At 45.1% G+C, this 27,500-nt stretch overlaps 1 protein-coding gene across 1 annotated transcript in view; it reads left to right on the top strand.

Moving 5' to 3' along the window:
- Positions 1–27,500, top strand: part of sgcd (sarcoglycan, delta (dystrophin-associated glycoprotein)) — a 238,906-nt gene that overhangs the window by 69,007 nt on the left and 142,399 nt on the right. The gene's annotated exons all lie outside the window — the stretch shown is intronic.

The raw sequence follows: 27,500 nt of genomic DNA, 5'->3' as shown, positions 1-27,500 counted from the left end.
AAAAGAACATCAGCGTTGGCTTATTCAGTGTGTGTGTGTGTGTGTGTGTGTGTGAGTATGCGTAGAAAAGAACATCAGCGTTGGCTTATTCAGTGGCTGTCAGCACTGATGTCGGTCTCCCTGGTGACGGTTGAGTTTCCTCCCCCTCATGTGCCACCAGTCGGACCGTCAACGCCAGCACAAAGTCACCTTTCCAGCAAGGCGCGCGTGTGTGTGTGTGTGTGTATGTGTGTGTATGTGTGTGTGTGTGTGTGTGTGTGTGCACGAGAGAGAAAGAGAGAGTGTGCGTATGTGTGAGTGTGTTTTGTGTGTAAGGGCTGGCAGATGACACACACACACACACATACACACACCTGACATTTTCACTCTTAATGAAGATCAGCAACAACACAGGTTGTTTGGGGACCTAAGATAACTCAGTGCCTCTGAATCAAGACAACAAAACACACACACAGGACAGACAGGCAGGGAGGAAAACAATGTTTCTGAAAAAAACAAGGAGATGGGGAGAAATGTCAAGCCCTCCTCGCCTCCTCCCACATCCACACACACACACACTCTCACACACACACACACACACACACACACACACACACACACACACACACACTCACACACACACACACACACACACACTCACACACACACACACACATACACACACACACACACCTCATCCAATTCATAGAGCTACACATCAAAGGAAATGACAGCAGTACACTACTAGAGACATCTAAGGGTGTGTGTGTGTGTGTGTGTGTGTGGGGGGGGGGGGGGGGGGGGGAGGACAGACACAGTGGGCAGATCTCACACCCCAGCACCCTGCCCTTCCGCGTCCCACAATCCATCACTCCGTTGGCGGGTAGGCCACCCGCCAGGCTGACAAATCTGCTTGTCAAGCGTCGCCGGCCCCGCCATGACAGGCTGACATTTTAACCTCCAAGATTAACTTTGAAACTGACCAGCGGCCGCATCAGTGTGATTAATACCGAGAAGCACTGGTGCAGACCCCGAGTGAGGGAGTGGACCGGGCCGACCCCCGCTGTCAGACCCCGAGTGAGAGAGTGGACCGACCAGTGCCGCCAGAGTACACGAAGGCCGCAGCGTCGCGCAGACGCCCGCGTAGAGGCCAGCCAAGTTGGGACAGACTACTTCCTACGGACTTCCTCCAGTGGACTACTGTCCACTACGAGTGTTCCTATTGACTGAGAGTGTCCGTGTAAGCAGATAGTCCAGCAGCTTAGCTGTCGGTTGTCGTATCTCATCATAATTATCCGTCTCTTTTAGCCTGCGACGTATTCAAAACTTTCTTCCCGAGTGCCGACTCTCTGTGAAGTCCGACGCAAACTCTTGGCTAATTGAATCAGTGCTGCGTGGACTCTTCATCAGCGTCCTTTAACTCTGGGGTAAGTGACGAGAGCAGTAGGATTTCACGGGGAGTAATGGCTGAGCTGATTAAATCAGAGGCCTGATCCCATTACACCCTGCAAGCCTTCATAATTGATCCAGGCCTGAGCCCAGACACGACGCGCTCTTAATTGAACCGTGCGCTCGACAGCTTCCATACTCTCCCATTTGAGTGATGTATTATGTTTTAAATTGTATTACTCCAAGCAAGTGAGCAGATTCAATTTCTCTGTAGTAAACTTCTTCTCACTCATAAGTCTGTTTGGCCCTGTGCTTTGGTAGGCCCTATCGACAAGGGACAGGGATAGAATGGGCTCTATTTCAATGTAATCACAATGGACTAAGTGACTAATTCATTGAGGTTTGTAATACTAAGAAATGCAATCCACATGCAGTAGTCATTATTGGTATTTATATAGCATTTGTTAAACCTGATTATTAATTATATATACATTAATAATATGTATCATGTTATTATCCTTAATCCATATCATGAACCGCATATTATCATATATGATTAGATAACTAAGCATGAAGAACACAAGTATTAATGTACTCTTGCAGGGGGGACATGGAATAGCTGTTACAAAATAGAAACATCAACCACTTCTCATCTCATGATGGGAAAGTCCATTTGCTGCCAAACTAAACACATTCAGTTGCCAAAATAACCACAACACTTTTCATCCAGGCATTCCATCTGAGCGTCCAGTCATTCCATTCGAGTGTCCAAACATTCCATCAGACCATCAAAGCATTCCAGCTGCTCTCTGCGTCCAGTCTCTAAGGCTCTAACTTACGAGAGCACAAACACACAATAACGTTGAAGCTCTGTGTCACACACTTACAAGAAGGACAATACAGACTCACGATGAGACTCTCAATTGCACACTCACGAAAACAGCAGCCGTAGAGACTCACACTAAAGCACTTACAAGTGCGATGAGATAGGACAGAGTCCAGTCACGGTACAGAGTCCTATGAGAGCACAGTCATGATACAGACTCCTATGAGAGCACAGTCATGATACAGACTTCTAAGAGAGCAGTAATGGTACAGACTCCTATGAGGGCAGTAATGGTACAGACTCCTATGAGAGCACAGTCATGGTACAGACTCCTTATGCTCTCCATCACACTTACAGTACAAAAGTGACAGTACAGAATCAAGCGGTATTTCTTTTACAAACACACACACACACACACACACATACATCAGCTGTGGTACAGACAGCAGTCGTGGTCCAGATTCCTTCTTACGCTGTCCATCAGAGTTCCAAGTTCAGCAGTGGTCGGCTCAGCCTGGCGCTGCATCTGTGTGTCAGTCGCGTCCTCTGCAGTGGGGTCTCCGTGAGGGGGGCTACGCAGGGAGCGTGTTTATTGTCCTCAGAAAGGACACAGCCTCCCCCCGCTGCCTTTGTCATCTGTTTACACTGGTAATAATCAGTGTGTGTGTGTGTGTGTAGGGGGGTCGGCGCTCTGCTTCCCAGACAGCCCAGATCAATGGTAATCCTGTTAATGAGGATGGGCTGCTCTCCTCTCACCCCCCTCAGATGACAAAGAAGACACACACCACGCCACACACACACACAGATCATGCACACACACACGCGCCACACACACACACCACGCCACACAAAAACACAGATCATGCACACACACACACACACACCATGCACACACACACACACACACACACACCACGCCACACACACACACGCCACACACACCACGCCACACACACACACCATGCACACACACACACACCATGCACACACACCATGCACACACACCATGCACACACACACACACCATGCACACACACCATGCACACACACACACACACACCATGCACACACACACCACGCCACACACACACACAGATCATGCACACACACCATGCACACACACACACACACACACACACACACACTCCACACACACACACCACGCCACACAAAAACACAGATCATGCACACACACACACGCCACACACACACACCATGCACACACACACACACACACACACACACCACGCCACACAAAAACACAGATCATGCACACACACACACGCCACACACACACACCACGCACACACACACACATACACCAGCCATGGCAGCCATCGAACCCCGACCAGTAGGCACGGCTGAAGTGCCCTTGAGCAAGGCACCTAACCCCTCACTGCTCCCCGAGCGCCGCTGTTGTTGCAGACAGCTCACTGTGTCAGGATTAGTGTGTGCTTCACCTCACTGTGTGTACACTGTGTGCTGAGTGTGTTTCACTAATTCATGGATTGGGATAAATGCAGAGACCAAATTTCCCTCACGGGATCAAAAGACTATATATACATATACTTACTTATACACACCATGCACACACACACACATGCCACACACACACACACACACACACACACACACACACACACACACACCATGCACACACAGACACATGCCACACACACACAAACCATGCACACACACACACAGACACACGCAACACACACCATGCACACACACACACACACACACGCCACACACACCACACACAGGCACATGTCACCACAGTGCCAACGCCGACAGCTTGGCCTTCTGTTGTGTGTGTGTGAGTGTGTGTGTCAGAGGGAGACACAGTGAGTGTGTGTGTGTGTGTGTGTGTGCGTGTGTGTGTCTGTGTGTGAGAGTGTGTATTCATGCCTTAATGAAAGAGACAGAGAGTGTGTGATCATGGGGCTGGTAAATCATCATGAGGGTGTGAGTGTGTGTGTGTATGTGTGTGTAAGTGTGTATTTTCATGTGTGTGTGTGAAAGTGAGAGTGTGTCATCACGTGTCTGGGCAGTACGCACCTCGGCAGTGTGGGTCCACTGATACGAACGCATGAGGGTGTGTGTGTGTGTGTGTGTGAAAGTGAGAGTGTGTTATCACGTCAGTGTGGGTCCACTGATGCGAAAGTCCATCACTGGAGACCAGGGTCAGCCCCGTCAGTGTGAGCACGCGAAGCTACGCCACCCGCTGCTGTCCAGGAAAATCTGTCACTTCCTGGGTTGAGTCGCCGTTCGTCTCTGATGCGCAGGGACTCACCGATGAGATCAGAGTCCTGTAGAACACTGCCGACGGATAGCTCAACTCCAGAGATCACCGCACAGGGGCATCTGCTTGTGTTGTTGGGTAATTAGCATCTCACAGGCTGTTGTCGTTTCTCTACGGTTTGTTTCTGACTCAAGTGTTTGAGAGAGTTTCGGTTTCTGTTTCAAGTATAAAACAGGTTAAGGATTCAGCTCCAGATAGTCTTTGAAGAGCAAAGCCTTTGGGACATGGCTTAGAGCTCGCTTTCAAAGCTTTCTGTAGCTCGGTGTGCTGTGCACTCTCTCTCTCTCTCTCTCTCTCTCCATCTCTCTCTTTCTCTCTCTCTCTTTCTCTCTCCATCTCCATCTCTCTCTCTCCATCTCCATCTCTCTCTGAACTGGACGCTCCTCTGTGGCCATGTGCGCTCTTTGAAGGTCAGAGATGGAGCAGGCAAATATGGTCTGGAGCTGACGGACGGATAAAATCTCCTCCCGCAGATCGCGGTGCCAAACGGGGAGAGAAAGTGTGTTCTAAATGACCGTCAGTGCTGTGACACAGGGGCCGACGGGGTGGACAACCTCTGCTAGGAGGACTGGCCCAGCCACGCCATAAATCCCAGAAATCAATATGACAGGCCAAAGTAATCAGTGTCACTGATACAGTATCAAACTGATATAAACTGGCAGAGGGAGACGAGGAAGAGGGCTCGGACAACACACACACACACACTCACACCCACACATATACACACACACATATACACTCACACACACACACACACACACACACACACACACACACACACACACACACACACACCCAAATCACATATACACACACACAGACCCACACACACACACACACATATACACACACACACATATACACACCCACACACACACACACATACACACACACATATACACACAAATATACACACACACACACACACACATATACACACAGCCCAAAGTAATCAGTATCACTGATACAGTATCAAACTGATATAAACTGGCAGAGAGAGACGACAAAATCCAAGTGTGCGGTAGCTTTTGCCTTGATCGTGGATCTGTGACCGGTCTGGACACGGCTAACATGGGAATCTAGAGGCAGCCACGGGCTGTTTCAACATTTCCTCGTCAGCTGCTCTTAATTCCAGTATGTCTTAGTACAAAATCAAGCAAACAAACAGTTGAATTTAAAGAGAGCAATCTTTGTACCATTAACTATTACAGTCCCATAGTCCCTGAGCTTATGGAGTTGGTTTGTGTGTAATATGTTAATAGCAGAGGTCCTCTTCTAAGTGCACACTCTCTCACACAAATAATAGTGATACAAATCACCCAAATAATAGTGATACAAATCACACAAACAATAGTGATACAAATCACTAGCCTGGCTAGCGCCACCACTTCTCAATGAGACGTGGTCTGGGAACCAAACGTTCATTTTCTCGTATTTGAAAAAAATGCCCAGATCCGTTTATTGGGTGCCACGGATGTCTATCAAATGCGTCTGTGCATAGCTCATCATCGTCTTGCTTTCCCACCTGTTCTGTGATTGGTTCCCTATCTCAGGCGAAAATTTGCTTCATGGTCTCCAGGCTGCCTTAGCAGCGTGAATCAAATCGCGCGCAAGGCAGCATGGGAACACCCAGGCTAACAAATCACACAAACAATAGTGATACAAATCACACAAACAATAGTGATACAAATCACCCAAACAATAGTGATACAAATCACCCAAACGATACAAATCACCCAAACAATAGTGATACAAATCACCCAAACGATACAAATCACCCAAACAATAGTGATACAAATCACACAAACAATAGTGATACAAATCACCCAAACAATAGTGATACAAATCACCCAAACAATAGTGATACAAATCACCCAAACGATACAAATCACCCAAACAATAGTGATACAAATCACACATACAATAGTGATACAAATCACCCAAACAATAGTGATACAAATCACCCAAACAATAGTGATACAAATCACCCAAACAATAGTGATACAAATCACACATACTGGCCATTCATTTTCTTTTCTCTTTTCTAATTTCAAATATGTTGGTTTTGGGTTTTTCTTTAAGCATACTGTCAAAACTTTTATTACATCTGTTATAACTGGCTGCGTTCCACAGGGCAGATAACTAACTGCACAGAACTACTAAAGTATAATTGCAAACACAATATGTTTGGGGTCAAAGTGGAAAGCCATTTTATTTCCAGAACGTGATGCTAGAACTGTCCAATTTCTGTGCAAGTCATCTGTGATCCGTTCAGCTCACCCATTCAGAAATGCTGTGATTTCCACCCAGCGCCTAGTATCTCTTTTGGTCTGGATAACAAAAGCATTTAAAAGTGCTTTGATGTGAGAGCTTTGGCTTAATGCTCGTGCTGAGACAATCACAGGCAGAAGAAAAGAGTCCCTCATCTCTGCGGCACGCTGTCCCTTCCTCTCGTGTTCCGTTAGATGTGCTCTTTTCAAACTTTGAGAATAGTGCGATCTGTTTTCGCTCAGAAATGGGTTTGAAATTGGGACTGTCACATATGGTTAGCCTGGTTTAGCCAGCCGCTCCTTGGCAGCAGCTAAAAGCCTCGGAACGCTACAGTACCCTGTCAGGCCTGAAGCTTCTGGGACCATCCTTTTGGGTAAATGTCAACAACAAAATAAAAATAAATTCAGCTTTTAAACATTTATCTGCTGAGAAATCCCACAGAGTGAACTGGGGCTAACCCCGAGGGTCTCCTGAAGAGGTGTTCCAAACAGACACAAGGCCTCAGATGATCTCAGATGACCTCAGCGTCCCACGCTAGCCTCTCCACAGACAGCGAACACCATATTTCATATGTGTGTTCACACATTCTACAATGAACCTCAAAAGTGAGAGACACATCTCAGTGCTGACTGAAACTGTCTCTGTCCACGCACTGAATAACCAATCAGTGGTCTGCGGTGGAGCAGTGACAGCCAATCAGGCCAAAGCTGCCATCTTTTTCCATACAGTAGGTCTGTAAGGAGTTCCGGGTGTTAATTGAAGCTAACTATGGCAAGTGGGAAGCAAAAATCGAAGTTCGTCGTTTTAACTTCCCGAGATCACAATATCCTCTCAAAGGCTGAGAGCAAAAGTGTGTAGAGCAAAATGTCTGCATTTCAGAATTCTTTGTCCCCGGGAGAGTTTTGTGATAATTCAAAATCCCCATGTAAAATCGCAATATACCGGATCTCCTTATCTGGGCAAATATTGTAGCTTTTTTTGTAGCCGAACATCAGAGGTATATAATCAGGGCCCAGGGCTGAGGAGAGATCACAGGAAAGGTCATGATTTCCAGAGGACACACAAGGCTCTCAGACGTGGACGATGGGCGGGGGATGCGATGCCGGAGGGACAGAGCTGTTTCCTGTTGCATAGGCTACTGTAGAAACCACGTGCAGATGAAATGAAGACTTCTGTCCTCTCCTCTTCCACTTCCTCTCTCATCCTGTCTTTCTCTCATCCTGACATCTCAAAGGCCAACTTGGCAAAATAAAAACCTCTGTAGTTCCCTGTTATGTAGTTCCTTCTAATCTCTCTGTTCTCTTCTGATCTTTATTCTCTCTCTCTCTCTCTATGTTTTAGTCTCTGCAATCCACACTCTGACAATGAGTTCTTGAGGTTGCCTGGCCGTTCAGGTGAGATTATAGGCCAGCATCCCGCAGCACAGAGCTCCTTACGTGGCTTTCTCTCAAACATGACATTGCACAAACTCAACGCAGCACAGAGATACTTATGAGGCTTTCTCTCAAACATGACAAGGCACAACTCAATGCAGCACAGAGCTACTTATGAGGCTTTCTCTCAAACATGACAAGGCACAACTCAATGCAGCACAGAGCTACTTATGAGGCTTTCTCTCAAACATGACGGGGCACAAACTCAACGCTGCCTCTCCACAGCGTTCACGACTCAAAGATCAAAACTGAAAGGAGTTTATTTTCGTTGCTTGTCTGGTTGTGTGTGTGTGTGTGTGTGTGTGTGGGTTTGTCTACATGTCATAGAGAGACAGAAAGAGAGGGAAAGTTTTTACCTGTTTTTGCTGTGATGAATCCTGGGAGTGGTTTTGTACATTTCAGCTGCGATGAGCAGCAGTAGCGATGTTCCTCTGTCCAGTACCCAGAAGACCCCCATAAGGGCCCTCGTATTGCACGCCCATGGGCCATGGTCAACCATCTGCAATGCTACCTTAAAATCAGTGGCACATTTTGTCCTTAAAGGTGACGCTCATCATCAGTTATTGGGTTGAGATGGCGGATAAGACCCCGCGGTATCCTCCCTGGTGGAGCAGTAGCCGGTTCCGTATCCTCCCTGGTGGAACAGTAGCCGGTTCCGTATTCTCCCTGGTGGAACAGCAGCCGGTTCCGTTGAACTATTCAAGCTCAGCTCGTTCTCGTCCCCTGGAGCTGCTGATGGCTGCTGGTAGATAGAGCTCCTGTTTTGCCTGTTGAATCCTGACTGTCTGCAGTAGATGGTTAGTGGGTGACTGTCTGCAGTAGGTGGTGGGTGGGTGACTGTCTACAGTAGCTGTCAGAAGCAAGCCACAGCATTATCTTTCTAGCGGATTTGTTTCAGTGTGTACAGTACTGTATGTGCTTGTGAGTTTCCATTTCATCACATGTATTGGATTGGAGGGATGAAGCTATTACACCATGTCCACTAATAAATGAGTCAATTAATTATGTGTTTGTTTGTTTATTTGCTTACTTGCTAGTCCTATCTATCTATCTGTCTATCTATCTCCACATACACATATTCATGAAATGATTGCAATATAATTGGATATATAATTATGTGTTTAGAGTCATTTGCATCTGTCTCAGGCCTTATTGTCCAGGCAGACAGCTCAGTCCCTCCAGTGGATCCTGTTTTCATTTGTAAAACCACCAATGACTTTGTGTCCACAGCACTTCAGTCGAGTCGAGCCAAATGACTCATGCGCAGAAATAATTCCCCATCTTCTCCCTGTTAGCGTACAGACTGACCCCCCACAAACACACACACACACACACCAACATAAAGACTGACCTGGTGTGAAGCGTGACGCACACACTCTAATTGGCCACCAATTTGTCACATCACTTTATTCACTCTGGCTTCCCTATCTCGCCACGGCAGGATTGTGATGCACGGCTGTGTAATGCTTCACAATGGGAGCTGGGGGAGGGGGACTAGAGGGGTGTGTGTGCGTGTGTGTGTGTGTGTGTAGTGTGTGTGTATGTGTGTTCGTGTGTGTGTGTGTGTGTGTGTGGGGGGGGGGGGGGGTGCTGTAGGTGGATGCGTCAAACCGTAAGATGTCACATCAGATTGTCTTTGGATGCAGGGCGTGTAATTTTAAGTAATTGAATTCTCTGTTCTGAAATCGCCCTCCTCCAGCTCCCGCACCCTCCTCAATTCTCCCCTCCTTCTCTCTTCTCCTCTCTTCTATTCTCTCCCTCCTTCTCTCTTCTCCTCTCTCTCCTTCTCTCTTCTATTCTCTCCCTCCTTCTCTCTTCTCCTCTCTCTCCTTCTCTCTCCCTCCTTCTCTCTTCTCCTCTCTCTCTCCTTCTCTCTTCTATTCTCTCCCTCCTTCTACCTTCTCCTCTCTCTCTCCTCTCTTCTATTCTCTCCCTCCTTCTCTCTCCTTCTCTCTCCCTCCTTCTCTCTTCTCCTCTCTCTCCTTCTCTCTTCTATTCTCTCCCTCCTTCTCTCTTCTCCTCTCTCTCCTCTCTCCCTCCTTCTCTCTTCTCCTCTCTCTCTCCTTCTCTCTTCTATTCTCTCCCTCCTTCTACCTTCTCTTCTGTTCTCTCTCTCCTCTCTTTCTCCTTCTCTCTTCTTCTTTTCTCTCCCTCCCTCCCTTTCCACTCTTCATCCGCCTTTCAAAGAGAACGGAGACCAGATGAGATTGCAGCTATTTGCTCTTAAACACTGGGTCGCAGTCTGACAGTGAATTATTATCAGCCATGCCAAAGCTAAGACTCTTAGCAAGAGGTTAGCCTTGTAATCCCAGAAAAGTTGTTTTAAAGTGGACTGTCCACTCACCCCTCAGTCCTGGGAGACTACATGGCACGAAGGCAATGGTTCTCCCTGACAATTTTAGCTTAAAGCAACACCAAAGAACTTTCCCTCTGTCGCACGCACGCTATTTGTTTATCCAGCACCGGCTTTGCAAATAACAATGTCCGCAGTCCTAGCATTGTAGCTAACTGGGACCACTGACCATTAGCTGCAGCCCTAGCATTGTAGCTAACTAGTAGCACTGACCATTAGCTGCAGCCCTAGCATTGTAGCTAACTGGGAGCACTGACCATTAGCTGCAGCCCTAGCATTGTAGCTAACTAGTAGCACTGACCATTAGCTGCAGCCCTAGCATTATAGCTAACTGGGAGCACTGACCATTAGCTGCAGCCCTAGCATTGTAGCTAACTGGGAGCACTGACCATTAGCTGCAGCTACTCTACTTTGGTAACACCTATTTTGGTCGTGTTTTTTTCCCTATCGACAGTACTTGGCGACGTCTAGTGATAAAGATCCATGTAAAAATTTGATCGGATTTCTCATTTAATGTGTGGTGTTTTGAGCAGAACAGGTTAGCATGTGTGGTGTTGTGAGCAGATGTAACAGGTTAGCATTTGTGGTGTTTTAAGTAGATGCAACAGGTTAGCATGTGTGGTGTTGTGAGCAGATGTAACTGGTCCATCCCCTGTGTTTCATTAATCCTTGACGTTTCCTCAGAGAGTGCCTCCTGGCCTTGTAGTAATTAGCCTTGTGTCTCCTAAGGTTATATTCAGAGTGCGAATTACCCCACCATAATTGGGGGGTACTGCTCCTTCACTTCTTCTATGACCATCATGGTCCACTACCATATCAATCCCCACGATGATTACCAAGTGCAACATGTGTTGTGCAACACACATACAAGGTCTAAACATGCGACAAAAACTGATAATCTCATTGTTATTATATCCAAAAGAGAACTGTCAACTCCCAAAAGTTAGAAGTTAAAAGTGCACTGAAATACCATTCTAATTACTAGTAAAGTACTTTACAATTACAAGTAATACCTTTACAAGAAGCCTATTGCCTATTTCATGAAATATTGATTTGGTTTATTTTTAGATTTCATAAGACCTCGAGGTATGACCCAACCCTCTCATATACGGTATAAACAGAAACCAATTTTCCATTATAGTCAGGGCTCTCAAGTTTTGAAGTTTGCAAGGAGTGAGACTTTGTTTCTCAGGGATGAGGGGGCGTGGCATTGGCACAGTACCACGCCCCCTCCCCCCTGATCGAAGTACATGAAAGTCCTACGTCTGCTTGAACTACTCGTGGCGCCACGCCCCCTCCCCCGATCAACAGACCCACCCTCCCCATGTCCCATCAACCCAGCTTCATGAGAGAGCACAAATTCCATTATTTCAAACACACTGTTTTATTTATTCTAGAACCCTTTAGTAAATAATAATAAATAATAATAACATAAATTCTAATAATAATTTCACCCAAATGGGCCCTTTGAACAGCAGTGGCTCATTCTGCTCTCAACAAACAGAAAACAACCAAATGAGAAAAAGCACATTTAGCCCCAAAATGGTCTCTTGAACAGTGGTGGTTCTGTCCGTGTGTGTTTGTGTGTGTGTGTGTGTTTATGAGTGATGTTGTGATACTGGGGTGTGTGATACTGGGGGCTCCCATTTAAAGCACTGTGGTTCAATGTCAGCAATTTTCACAGTCATGAGGCCATCCTTAAAAATATTCTTGTTTGCAGTAACAGCCAAAAAAAGGTAGGTCAATATTTTTTTTTTCAAGATTCAAAGTAAAAAAAAAAGTACAATTTTGGTCATGGTGATTACGTAGGTATGAATTTAAACAAATGTGCATATTGTGACGTAACTGCCTGGGTCCTCCTCGTGCCTTCAGGTGCATCACTGCAAACCTCAATCTGATGCAGGTTATGTAGACCAGCCTTTCTCAAACTTCTTTGACCTGAGGCCCAGTCATGGCAGACTTTGGGGTCATAGGGCTCATCTATACGTACCCAACCCCACTCCCTCCAAATCAAATTGTCATTATCATTATCACTATCATTATTATGCCTATATTGTTATACATGCACTTTCACTTAAATGTTTTGTGACATGCACATCAGAGGACTGCTTTACTAATGTAAGATATAATTAGTTTCATTGCTTTTGCATGGTTGCATGATGCTTGCATAAGAAAATAAATACTTCTCAAAACATCAACAATTATATGGGTGCTATTGTTTTGGGATGTTTCCCTCATGCAAGCATCATACATTGGTATGGAGAAAAAAAATACATGTTTTTTAATGAAGTTTAATTTGAATGCCTGAATGTAAGGATTCAGGAAACACAATATCAGCTTTTTTGGCGAGCAGATAGGCGTAAATCACTGATCTGTTGATCTTTAACAGATAGAAAGAAGGCTACAATAGCTTTTGGCCACGTTATATTCAAATTTGACTATACAATACTCAGTGCTATACAGTGTATTATACAGTCTCTGCTCTGTTTCTATGGAAGTTCCAAAAATCAACGTTGTTCTATTAAGTGTCGTTAAACAATTAAATAGCATTCAACAGGTTGAAGCGGAGCTTTGATACCAATGTTATCGATTAGTTTCAGTTTCTCTCGCGCAGACGCCTGCATTGAATGAACGTTCATACCACCACTTTATTGTATGGCTCCATGTTTAATGACATCGATAGCAGAAACCTTTGTTTTCTTTTTTTTTGTCGGTCCGCGGTATCTTGATCAACTGCGCAGCAAATTATCAGACGAAGCAGACCAGCAGACCAGGGCCTAATTTCACTCCACGACTCCGCGGACCAGCAGTCTCCACGTTGCGGACCCACATCAAAACAAAACTATTTCCTGATTGGTTGAGAAATCCTATTTTCTGATTGGCCGATAGGTTAGTAACTGAACAGCAGCTCTCTGAGCTGAATGAGCGCACAGACAGCAACGTTGTGTGAGTTATAGTTAATAATTTGTGCATGTGTGTATGACTCATTTGTAGGATACTGTAGTGTTGATGATACCCAATGCCATGTGTGGCGTGTGACCGTGTGAAGTCATTGAAATGCGTGTGTCTCACGCTCAATGCGTGAGACCTGAGAGGTCTGATTATAGTCTATGGTAGTCAGTGTCAAATTAATTACTTGGAGGTATGTGAAACCTGAGCAATCTTTAATGTGATTAAGGAGCTATGAAAAACCATACTACCACAGAAGAAATACAGAGCGGTAACCTACAAGAATCCGATAACCAGAACAAGCTGGGTATCATCAACACTACGGTATCCTACAAATGAGTCACACATGCACAAACACAGATACTTTTCCTTTTCATTAGTGTCTGTGAATAAAATCAAATCCTAGTTTCATTGAGATAGTATCAGGGTTCTCAGATTAAACTACATTTATATTCTAAAAAAATGAAATAATAGAATGTAAAAAGAATACTAACCAATTAAAAACTCAAAATTCAAAGCATGTACTATTTAGCCTAGGCTATTTGGCTCTTTTTATGTTTCCGAGGGGTTTCACTGATGTTATGTATAGGCTTAGCTATATCAGACCCTCTTGTGCAGAACATAAAAAAACACAGGATCTGTGCCAAACTCATTTCAAAAGGGCACGATAATTTATTAAAGATAAAATGAGAATGGACACCTATGGAGTTCATCTTGAAAATGACAATCGATTTTACCTCACCACAATGTAAAGCTTGATTTAAATAGAGAATTATCTTGCTAACTAACCTTGGTAACTAACCAAGGTCCACTTTACTAGCCTCAGTGGGTAAGTAGTAGCCTGTAATTCAATGTATAAAGACGTGACATGAGCTATGAAAGAACAAAACATGTTAATAAATGAAGGTTGTAAAATAACACATTTTCAACAACCTAGACGTCTGCTAGCAACTTACATTTACCCATGCATCAGCAGCAAACCGAATTTAGCCTACTGGGGGAATTTACCTAGTGTTTTGTCATTCAACGTTGACACTTGCTTGAGAAGTTGAAGTCGTTCTCTATCTAGCGCCACGGTGGTTAAAAATGGTACGGTCCACAATAGGGGTGTCTGGAATCGCTTTACATTAAAATGTTCCTACAGTGAAAATAGGTGTTGACTTGTATTGTAACTTGTATTGTATTGTACTGTAGGCCCTAATGATATTTTTTCACAATAGAAGGAAAATTATCTGACCCCCCCAAAACGGATATTTCTGTCTCTTTGGGGGCATAGACAGTAAAAGAAATGGACGAACAGACTCCGTCGTTCTCAATGGGAGGGTACTGAGTCATTTTTCAGTTGGTCCCCCCAGTAATGCGCAGACTCGCACTTAACTTCGTGACGTTAGCCATCGAACTGAATCTTGTAACTCATATGATAGATACACAGAAATTCTTCTCACACTTCCTTCGCCTTCAAAGTCATAAAAGTTAAACATTTATTTATGTATTATTATTAATATCATCCTCACAAGTGATATCAAGTCGTGTTAATGTTGAAACTACCACACATGATCATCTTCAAAAACAGTCATGGTAAAACAAAACAAAAAAGTTATAGCCTTGAGGCTAATTTTTTTTCCACTTTTCTGACCTACGGTCAATCCATCGAAAACCTCTAAAATGATTATCGTTAGACTACCTAACGGTAAAACTACTGTTTTTCATTAGGTTTACTTGCCTCAAGGCTTTACCTTAACATAGGCTGCAATGCTATTGTAGCCTAGGCTACATAGCTTTGTTCACGAGTTTCCGTGCTGGCTGGACTACGCTTCTTATCCAAACAATACGGTTATCTCCATTCAGTGCGTTAGCTTCCCTTCAACCGGACATGCTAAACATTCCTCTTACGGGAACCTAACGTTACGTACGAGGTAGTCGAGTCTTGTTTTGCCTTTTATTGTTTATGTAGATAACACAGAAGCTAAAATATTGGCACATGATATATGTTATATGAAGTTATGGGAGTTCAAAAAAATCCTAAATGATTGGGCGTTCTATGGGGTTAGCAGAGAGTTGATAACCACCGCTACATCAATGCTTCTACTTCCGGGAATTTGCCTGCCCCCTTGTTTGGGGGGTACTGGGTCTTCATTGGGGGGTATAGTACCCCCCAGTACTCCCTGTAATTCGAACTATGGTTATATTACATTTGAATACATAAGGTAGCGTTAGCACTTGTGGTTCAGAGCACGAGGTAGTCCGGTGGACAGCCCATAGAGCCCCATTGTGGACCCGGAAATGTTGAGTACACCAAAGTTTTATGATGGAAATATATAGTATGGGTTCCCAGCATGCAGAAACTGCCGGATGCTAATATGCATATAGCAAAAATTGAGATAGTTCTACCGCACACTGTTTTGACGTTTACTTGATTTTATTCAGAGCGAACAACGCGTTTCGCATACAGTGTCTTCAGGTTCGCTCAGTTATGGTCTGAGCTCTCAGGTGTGTCTTTAATTACCTTCTAGTCACATGACCAGTTGTTTGAAACGTCCATTTTAAATGCCAATATCCAATATTCCCATAAAAAGTTAAATACAATCAACAATGAACAGACAAAGATATAGAACACGTCCGCAAAGACATACAATATATATACACAATTCTTATCAAATATATACATATATACATAATTATCATCATCAAAAATAGCGTCATCAAAATTCCAACAAGAGCAAAGAGTTTTGCAGAAAAGTACTACCCTACTCACCCTGCGGAATCACAACCACCAGCGGCCCAATGCGGGGCGTGCTAGCAGTCACTTGGTCTGTCGCCTCTCGTCCCCAGCTCCCTTCAGAGAACGCCCTCAGGTCGCACTTTCGCAGTGTGCACCACCGCAACGTTCCTCCAACACCTGGCGGGGCCTCCACTGCCACAGACTCCCCGGCGCTGAGCACCGTAACTGGCACTGCACCTCCGATGCTCCACTCCGTCGTCTCACCAGTCGGGGCAGCAGACTCCAGTTCCATCGCAGCCGGACCACGCTGCGCACAGCTACAGCTACCGACGTTGGCGTCCCTCCTCTGCTGCCTTGTCGCAGAGCTGTCCTCCGCTGCTCCCGGCCACTCCACACCGCCACGATTGCGCCAAGGCCTAGACCTTCTCTCTGGCTTGTGTCATCGGATTTCACACAACAAACTTTTTTCCCCCTTATTTTTCTAAAGAGTACCGGCGAACAGGCCGACTCGAACAGGCTCCGCCAACCGTCCTCAAGGCACCACCTCATCAGCCAGGGCCACCGCCAACTCCAGCCTAAAGCTGTCCGGCAGGGGCAGGGGCTCAAGGTCTTCTCTCGGTGAAGTCAGCGCCCAGGCCAGCGTCACTACCTTATTTTCCAAGGCCGCTTCCTCAGACCGCTCTCCAAGTCGCGGGAAGTCCTTCTCCGCCGTGGCCACTGCATCAAAACCCTCTTCAGGCAAGCACTCCTCCTGTAGCCAGGCCCAGGCGATGGCTGGTCTCCTCCTGCGGCTTCTACTGAAGGCCTCTGTAAGCTTTTTAGTACCCCTTACAAGGGCTCTCTTCGGATCCTTTTGCTTGGGCCTCCACCTAGCGGTGAGCATGGACGGATTATGAACTTTCAGGCCCCTGGGCCCAGATGTATTAAGGGCCCCCCATTAATTGTTGCATATGTGGAAGGGGGGTTTGGAGGTCCTTCCTCAGAAATGTTTTAATTTGTTTGATGTGATTTCCTGTATTCTGGTGCATTTTGGGGATGGCCAATACTAAATTAAATCAGATTCATAGCCTACATCCTGATGTGTTGATATTGAGGCAATGATTTCATGCAAAGGCTTGGGCTTCAGGGCTCCCTCTGGGCCGGGCCCGGTAGGCCTGTGCAGTAATTCATCCCTGTCTCCCACTCCCGGCTCCTCCAGCACTGAAGACACTGTCTCCTACAGAACGCAACTTGCTCCTCCATGGAAAACGTGCCCATCTACAGGTGCTGCTCTGGAAAGCAGCAGACCGTCCTGATCCACCGGCTGTGGATATAACCGCGTTTAGAGGGAGTTAGAAGACAGGTATGAAGAAAGGAGAGGAACTTGCCCTCCCTCGATTCAAGTCCTGTTGCTCCTCCTGATTTGTTAGATGTTATCAGCTGTAACTGCAAAGCTGTCTATACATGTATCTGGAAAGTGCAGCTGTGCAGCCGCAGGCCTGGCCTGTACTAATTATTGTTTCTGCAAAGGCAGTGATGTTACATGTGGCAATATATATTTACACAGCAAAAACAGCAGAAGGACAGGGATGAAGAGTCTGGAGAAGATGGCGACAGGACAACGGATGAGGACAGTGAGGAGTAGTAGAGGCTAGTTCTTCCCTTTGTTACTCAATTGTGAGTCACAGCAGAGGGCCAGTGAATAGCTATTTCCAAAATGATTGTGGAATTCAGAAATAACTTGTAGATCCAAATTATTCCTAAACACTGAACATTTTTATCCTCCAAAAATCTGTCTAAATTGTACCAAAAAACTCAGCAAAATCAGCTTAATGAGAGTAAAAACGTGACCAAACCAAATTTAAATAGTGATTTTGAATCTTGAAAATGTCAGATATGGATTCAGCATCTCCAGTAACCCCTAAAAACATACTAACATGGTCCATTTTGGCCAAGCAGCTCTTATAATATGATCAATATAGGTGATTATGCTAATTTATGCTAATTAGCTCAATTACACAAATTGCCCAACATGCAAATTAGCATCCGGCAGTTTCTGCATGCTGGGAACCCATACTATATATTTACATCATAAAACGTTGGTGTACTCAACATTTCTGGGTTCACCTTTCTGTCCACTGGACTAAGGTGAGATATCAGACAGACATAATGCTTTTCCCAGTGTGGCAGAGCCCCAGAGCACTACTAATATTGATATTGACTTGTGTGTCATGTCCGCTTTGGACACCAGAGGCTTGTGGTGAGGCTACACAGCCCTGCTGTAATTTGCGGTGTGTATCCCTTGTGCCTCAGTCAGCAGTATTGTGGGATTCTATGAGCCAGTTAGTGGTGTTAGGAAAGAAGAGTACCTACTCTCCTGACCCCACTAACGACCTAACACACTTAAATTGCACTATCGTGACTCTACTAGCACACTTAAATTGCACTACCGTGACCTCACTAACGCACTACCCACTAACACACTTAAATTGCACTACTGTGACCTCACTGACGACCTAACGCACTTAAATTGCACTACCGTGACCCCACTAGCACACTTAAATTGCACTACTGTGACCTCACTAACGACCTAACGCACTTAAATTGCACTACCGTGACCCCACTAACACACTTAAATTGCACTACCGTGACCCCACTAACACACTTAAATTGCACTACCGTGACCTCACTAACGACCTAACACACATAAATTGCACTACCGTGACCCCACTAACGCACTTAAATTGCACTACCGTGACCCTCTTGTCTAACCTGTCTATCCCTCTATGTCTATCCAGATAGCAAAATCAGATTGGCAGATAGCGGACCGCTGGTGGTATGCCGTTGGACCACATCTCCTTAAATGTAACTTGTCATGAATATTAAGAAAAGTTAATAAAAATGATATATGGAGTACAACTAAACAAATGAAAAATATTTTAGACCAATAGTATCACAATATTGGGTAATTTGTCTGGAACCCGCCAGCTTGCTATCTGGGTACATCCCTTGACTTAACTATCATACTCGTATGTGTGTGTGGGCGGGAGGGGAGTGGAGCAGTGACTGTGTGTGTGTGTGTGTGTGTAGTTGTTGACTTAACTATCATACTCGTATGTGTGTGTGGGCGGGAGGGGAGTGGAGCAGTGACTGTGTGTGTGTGTGTGTGTAGTTGTTGACTTAACTATCATACTCGTATACAAGGTAGTACCGGTACATATTGTTGCTTTGTTGTCTCCTTTCTGCACTCTACCATGATTGCTCCCTGTTTTTTGTAAGTCACTTTGGACAAAAGCATCAGCTAAATTAATAAATGTAAATGCTGATTTAGCTGGACTAAACTGTGTTGACTGTTAACTGTGTTAGCCGCGTTAACTGGACTAAACTGTTTTGACTGTTAACTGTGTTAGCCGCGTTAGCTGTTTTAGCTGGACTAACTGTTAGCTGTGCAGCTGTGGCAGTATTTTGTGGCACCATGAGGCAGATACTCAGAGCTCTGTTCTCATCACGACTCTGTCCTCGTCTGAACTGACGTCTGGCGCTCCAGATGAAAGCTTTTCACAAACAGTCCCACTGATGTTTTGCTCCGAAAGCAGCCGAGAGCCGACGGAGCCCCACCGGATCGACGGCAGCTCTGGGCCAGAGATGGGCCACGGTCGCGGGTTGGACTGGGCTGTTAGCGGCGCTAACGTAATCACGGCTGTGAAAGGCAAACAGGCTGGCAGCCTCCCCCAGCTCTCTGGCGCTGTCAGCTCTTTTCTGGCCCAGCGACTTTATGACTTCAGGGCACATTTTTCGCCACACTGTAGCAGAAAGTGATGACTCAAGCCGCCGGGCCGACGGTGCCACTGCAAAGACTGACTGTGTCTGAGGCTGAGGATGTGTGTATGAGTGTGTGTGTGTGTGTGAGAGAGAGAGACAGACTGTGCATTGTGTGTGTGTGTGTGTGTGAGAGAGAGAGAGAGAGAGAGAAGGAGTGTGTGTGTGCGCTGTGTGTGTGTAGTTGGTTGTGTGTTGCGTGTGGGAGTGTGAGTGTGTGTGTGCGTATCTTTGAGTGTGTGTGTGTGTGTGTGTAAGTAAAACGTTGTATTTAACACATTTAACAAATATTTAAATTTCGTGCAAATGTCAAATGTATTCTTCTTATTAATTTGTATTCATTTCAGTAGTGAATTGAGCTGTAAGCGTATAGTTAAGATCATATTCACTGCTCAATTTTAGATTCATCTGATCAGTAAAGGATTGCTGAGGGATAAAACCCAACCTTGTTGTGAGAAGCGCTTCGATCACAAAAGAAAACAGACCTAGTTTTGCCCATTTTCCACTCTTAGCGAATCCCCGCTGTCTGTAAAGACATCCCAGGCAAAGGGACAACCTTCCTGAGTTTTCTCTTTGTTGCTTTCAAAGCATTTGGTCTGAAATGACAAATGAGTTTTCCCCAAGTGGTTCAGTCAGGCCCTTTGTGCTTTGTGCTTCAGTTCATTCGAGCACACTGCTCTGGCTTTGTCGGATGTGTTTTTTATGTGTGCTTGTTTTTTTTTGCTTTGCGGCGCCTGCATGAGTCATCACCTGGCCATCCCTCCAGCCCAAAAATACCCTCCCCTCTCTCCTCTCTCCTCTCCCCTCTCCCCTCTTCATACTCTCAATGGTCGCGCTGCAATTATCCGCTTTTAAAGCCTGCGGGGTGGTATACATCTCTGAATGCTGTTGACCTTGGTTACCTAAGTAAGAGCTTCCCAGATGCTTATTTTTCCTCCTCCTCTGAAGAGAAAGTATTTTTAAAGAGTAGCGTTTTGGACCCCTGTAGAAAGGCAGGAGGGAGCAGGGAGTCTGTATATCTATTTATTCACTTTATTTCATATTTCCTTTTTCCTCCAGGGATGTAGCAACGTTCAGATTTACTCTGAAGAAATATACAGCTACAAAATGCTGTTCATCTTTTTCGTTTCGCACCTGGCGAATTATCGGTTGAGTTATCATAGGCCCTTGTGCGCTGCACTGATGAATCATGGGAAATGGCTACAGCCAGGGCTCTGAAAGGATGACCTAATTAGGGTTTTATCGAAGGCCGCAGATAACTCCAGACCAGGTTATCATTCAGGCTGGCGTAAGTAGACGGAGCGAGTGAGGGCCCACAATAGATGTTCATTTTCTGGAGAGCAGAGAATGCCGCCGTATTCTCCTGTGTTGTTCATCTGCCCCGGGCAACCGGTAGCAAGGGCTCATGGGAGATCCTCCAACAGCAGATAACAGCAGAGCGGATCCATGCCGGGTCAGGGCCAAATCTAGGCCAGATCAGGTCCAAATACGGCTGATGTTTATTGTTGTTTATTGTTTACTTTGGGGGGTTTACTGAGTGGATGTGATTTGATTTCCTTTATTCTGGTGCATCCTAAGGTGGACTAGTGCTACTAGAGAAGGGCATATTTTCGTTGACATTCATAGGCCTACATCCTGGCTGCACAAGCCAACCTGGCTGAGCTGAGCATTCTTAATTCATAGCATAACGTTACCGTGGCATTGTGTTGTCCCATCCACTTTTTCCTTGGTGATGTTTAATTGGCTATGTGCTTATAGATTAACTTACCCTACCATGACTTGGAGTTTGCTATTTTTGTTATTGGGATCCAATGAGTGAGACCCAGTAAGTGTTCAAAATAAAACATATTAGGCTACGGTATTCCCTAGATAACATGAGTGGAATGGATTTAATGTGGACGCGCACATAAAAAGACAGACAGGCTGATACAGTGCACGCTTTGCGGTGAAAATGCGCCGCCTTTTAAAAGCAGGTGCAGCCTGATCACGGTCAAATATGTCAATTACACAAACTTTCAGAGACAACAGAATCAGTAGGGCACCAGTTTTGTTTCATTGTACCAGGCCTATGTCAAAAGCAACCTTAACTTTTGTTTGCCTTTTAATGTCTTCCTTCACGTCATTCAAAGCGAATAGGCTAGGCCTACAAGCACAAATATTTGTAAGTGGTACTTGAACTACTGCATTAGCCTATATGGACTCTTCTTATCATGTATTGCATTAGGCCTATTTCATGATTGCTAAACTTTGTATTCATTTTAATTTTGTCACAGGTTGTTTTCCTGGTGAGGTGAAAGCTTAGTAAATTCTAAGGTAGCCTATGACAAGACACAGAGTTCGTCTTCTGCAGACAGAAGAACTTTGTGCATCAGCCAACTAGGCAATATGCAGCAGACTACTTGTATTGAACTAAATGGACAGGATAAAGTCCTGATGATTTTATTCCCAGAGTATTCTTGTAGTGTAACCTGCGTGTGTAACAGTGATAATGTCCCTCTGTGGGTGTGTCAATCGTAATCGGTAAAGACAAACCTAATTAGCTAATACACATTTTGAAAATAAGTCAATCAAACATATTATGTAGAAACAAAATCTCCACCTTCCATGCTCATAGTTTTTCTCAAAGTAAACCCATATCACAAAATAACGACATTTTAATAATATATAGGGGTGAATTTGGGTGAATATCACAATGCAGGAACAACAGAGGGTGCAGCAGGAAGAACAAGGGGTGTTGCAGGGCCTGGTCAGGCATCATGACACACACACACACACACACACGCTCCAGGGCTCTCGTACCCTTTTGTTGAAATCAGATTTTTTTTTTTCTTTCCTTTATTTTAGTTTTAGTTTGATGGTGAAAAACAGTTGCTCTCAAGGAGGCTTTCAGCATCAACATCATCTGTCATCATCAGGCATCATTAACATCATCTGACATCATCAACATCATCTGACATCATTAACATCATCTGACATCATCAACATCATCTGACATCATCTGTCATCATTAACATCATCTGACATTATCAACATCATCTGACATCATTAACATCATCTGACATCATCTGTCATCATTAACATCATCTGACATTATCAACATCATCTGACATCATTAACATCATCTGACATCATCAACATCATCTGACATCATCTGTCATCATTAACATCATCTGACATTATCAACATCATCTTTCATCATCAACATCATCTGACATCATCAATCTGACATTATCAACATCACCTGACATTATTAACATTATCTGACATCATTAACATCATCATCATCTGGTATAGGCTACAGTATGTGCGTTGGGCCTTTGGAATGTGGAATGTTTAGATGATCTGAGAATTCTTATTTTATCTGTATTGACAGTGAAATACAGAGTTGCTCTCATTCACCTCTTCAGCCATCAATATGCTTCTGGGTTTATTGATAGGGAGAGGCAGCGTGGGTTCCATTGCAACACTAAAGAGAAGTCTGCAGACCCATCTATGTGTGTGTTGGTTTGCCACTGGCATCCTACAGTACGTATCCTTCACATCGGCTGCTCTTTGAGGTGTTGCAGCCCAGGATGAGGCAGACCGGTCTTGGCTCTCCAGGGGACCTATCACATGACAGCTCAGTGTGGGGGGATGTGATCTGGGCCTGGTCCGTCCTGGGTACGTTTCACAGGACAGTTTCTATCAACACGCAGCTGTGTTTATGTTGAAGCCTTCCAAGAACACGGCCTATGCTAGTTTACGTTAGTTTTCTTATGTCAACACGCAGATGTGTTGATGTGCTTAGCCTCTAAGAACATGGTCTACACTGGCTTACGCTAGTTTTCTAGCCAACATAGTTGAACACTCAACCGTGTGTCGTTTGTGTTCTTAGAAGGATACAGGCTCCAAAATGAGCCCCAGCCGATTGAGTCAGTGCGTATGATTCAGCTCATGGTGTTGGAGAGGGAGGTATTTTGGGGTCAGTGCGTATGATTCAGCTCATGGTGTTGGAGAGGGAGGTATTTTGGGTAAGGAATCAGAGGGGGGGGGGGGGGGTCTGATGGATTTTGGGGTGCAGGGTTGGGACCGGGGCCACGCCACGTCTGTCTGGAACTGTCATTTTTCTGAGCCCCAGAGATCTGAGTTCTGGAATTCCTCTCCTCACAGGAAGAGTCTAATGAGCTCACTAGAGATGCTGCCTATGCCTCCATCTCTGATGCTCGCTCTCTCTCTCTCTCTCTATCTCTCTCTCTCTCTCTCTCTCATTCTCTCTCTCTCTTATTCTCTTCCTCAATCTCTCTTTCATTCTCTCTCTACCTTCCTCTATAGCTGATGCTTTATATCTGTCTTTACCTCTTCATGCCCATCTCTCCATCCCTCTATCTCTCTTTATGCTCATCTCTCCATCTCTCTCTCTCTTTATGCCCATCTCTCCATCCCTCTCTCTCTGTCTTTACCTCCTTATGCTCATCTCTCCATCCCTCTCTCTCTTTATGCCCATCTCTCCATCCCTCTCTCTCTCTGTCTTTACCTCCTTATGCTCATCTCTCCATCTCTCTCTCTCTTTATGCTCATCTCTCCATCCCTCCCTCTGTGTCCCTCTTCTCCCCTCTCTATCTCCATCCCTCTCTATCACTCTCTTTCTCTCTCTACCCTTTGTCACCTCATCTCTCCCTTCTCATTACTCCTCCTACCCTCTATCTCTCTCCTAGTCCTTCTGTCTCTCTCTCCATCCCTTTATCTCTCTCTCTCTCTCTCTCTCTCTTGCTCACTCTCTAAATTATTTTCCATTCATTGCTACCTACTCAGAGATTTTCTTTGATATGTTTAGATATGCTCAGATGTGGTGGCGCGGTCAATACTACACCCACCGCATGGCTTGACTCCAGGACAACCCATCCCCACAGTTGCTGATAGTTCAGCTCATTCGAGTTCGAAAGACCTGTTCTGCATCTCACGGCCTTCGATAATAGCAAGGATGCCTGGGAAATATTGTTGTCAAAGATTCCAAAGCCCACCCACGTTACATGGATCGACTGTTTCCCATCGCCGTGGTTTAAAAGCAAAGCATAATAGCTATGAAAACCTGTAGTGATTTTTATCTGTATCAGCCTCCGTAGATAGAATGTTCGAATACTGACTGAGCCCACACGTTTAGGCTACTTGTTCGCGCACAAAGTTAACGTTAGTAAAGAAATGAATGAATACTTGAAATTATGGCTGACAATGTGCAATACCTTGATTGTGAAGGCAAGCTCACCGACATCGAGGCCAACTCTGTCAAAGAAATATTTCCAGGTAGGCCTGTGATTGCATTCAATATTGTATCACCATTGATGTCTGATAAGCCTTTGTGCTTGCGCTAATTTACACGGATTTTAAACGTTTTGGATGGTGAAGGCACCCAGCATTGCTCCAAGACTCACACTGCATGCCACAACAAGGATCATACTCCCGTTCACATATCTTTCAGAAATGGCCTTCAGCGCACTTGTCCCCATCAAAACAAAAGCACGGAACAGACTGGAGGCGCGCAACGGCTTTAGACTGGCTGTCACTCACATTACACCTGACATTCCAGCCCTGGCTGTGGGTATGCAAGCCAAAGGTTCACATTAATGAATGTAGGCCTATTAATGCCATGCACTGTAAGTTACATTTATTAAATAAAGGTACAAAAAATAGAAATGTATGATTTTCCTCAGCTTACCATAGTGTTTTACTCGTTCTAGAGTCACTGGGGCCGCCTAGGGGGCAGCCCTCTTTAATGCTCCAATGGGAGTTGGACAGGGCAGAGGTTATTGGTCTCATTGGACAGGGCTACCCAGATAGTCCAGTTCAGTCATGGAGCCGAGCCAAGTCTGGGCTGTGTGTGTGTGTGTGTGTGTGTGTCTATACTTATCGACTTGTTAACCAATTTCTCTGCAGGACGGCATACAACAGTTAAATGTGACAGAGGTGAAGTGGTGTTTTTACCTAGACCAACTGCCATGGAAACAAACAAAATAAGATGTACCATGGAAACAAACAAAATCAGATGTACCATGGAAACAAACAAAATGAGATGTGCCATGGAAACAAACAAAATGAGATGTGCCATGGATGGATGATGCACCTGCATGCTCTCAATCACTACATCAACAGGGCAGGGATCCATAGTCAAGCATATCCTCTTAACCAGGGTTTAAATGGCTGAATAGTCAAGCCTAGCCACTAGATAACAGTTGAGATAAGCCTCTAAACCTTTACTGTAAACGTTTAAATAACTAAACAGTTGAGGTACACCTCTAAACCTGGGTTTAAATAACTAGACAGTTGAGATAAGCCTCTAAACCTTTAAATGTTTAAATAACTAAACAGTTGAGATAAGTCTCTAAACCTTTAAATGTTTAAATGCTGATCATGTGCAGCAGGACCTTCAAGGCTCTGAACCTGTGCAGTGTCTGTGTGTGTGTGTGTGTGTGTGTGTGTGTGTGTGTGTGTGTGTGTGTGTGCGGGACCTTCAAGGCTCTGAACATGTGCAGTGTCTGTGCGTGTGCGTATGTGTGTGGGACCTTCAAGGCTCTGCGAATCCTTTAAATCATTTCTGAAACTCTGGGGTGTTGGCCTGCTGTTCTGATCTGGATTGAGTTTTACGTGTGTGGAGTGCAGTGCTACTGTACAGGGTCCATCAATGAGGCCCCGGGGACCAGCGGCATCCACACCAACACACAGGGCCAGAGAGCATGAGCATGTGCGTGTGTGAGTTTGTGTGTGTGTGTGAGAGAGTGTGGATGTGGGTGTTGTAATGTGTGTATATGTATGTGAAGCCTCTAAGTTTAAATGTGTGTGTGTATGTGAAGCCTCTAAGTTTAAATGTGTGTGTGTGTGTGTGTGTGTGTGTGTGAAGCCTCTAAGAAGTTTAAGTGTGATTGTTGGAGAGAGTGTGTGCCTGCCTTTTTCGGCATGTACTTTTATGTTTGATATCACCATCAGGGCTGGGCTGGGTGCCTGAGCTTACTGTGTGTGTGTGTGGTTAGAGAGTCAGCCCTGTGTGTGTGTATATATCTTCCCGAGAGATCCCAGGGCAAACATTTGGCATGGCAAAGTGAGTGAGTGAGAGGGCACTCACACACACACACACACACACACACAGTCTTTCACATTCTGAGTCCCTCTGCACACTCCCGTCAGACAGTGGGAGTTTGAGGCAGAAGTCAGTCTGACAGGCACCCATGAGGAGGAAGAGCTGTGAAACACCCGGCAGCCCTCCTCTACTCTCCAATCTCCTCTCCACTTTCCTCTCCTCTCCTCTCCCACACCACCACTCCTCTCCTCTCCTCTCCTCTCCTCTCCTCTCCTACCCTTTCTCCTCTCCTCTCCTCTCCTCTCCTACCCTTTCTCCTCTCCTCTCCTCCCCTTTCTCCTCTCCTCTCCTTTCCTCTTCTCTTCTCTTCACCCCTCATCTCCCCTCCTCTTCTCTCCTCTCTTCTCTTCTCTCTCTCTCTCCCCCT

Source organism: Alosa sapidissima, chromosome 5, assembly GCF_018492685.1.
Source record: "Alosa sapidissima isolate fAloSap1 chromosome 5, fAloSap1.pri, whole genome shotgun sequence".
Taxonomy (NCBI): Eukaryota; Metazoa; Chordata; class Actinopteri; order Clupeiformes; family Clupeidae; genus Alosa; species Alosa sapidissima.
Note: the sequence above shows the minus strand (reverse complement) of the source record. Positions and strands in the feature narration are given on the sequence as shown.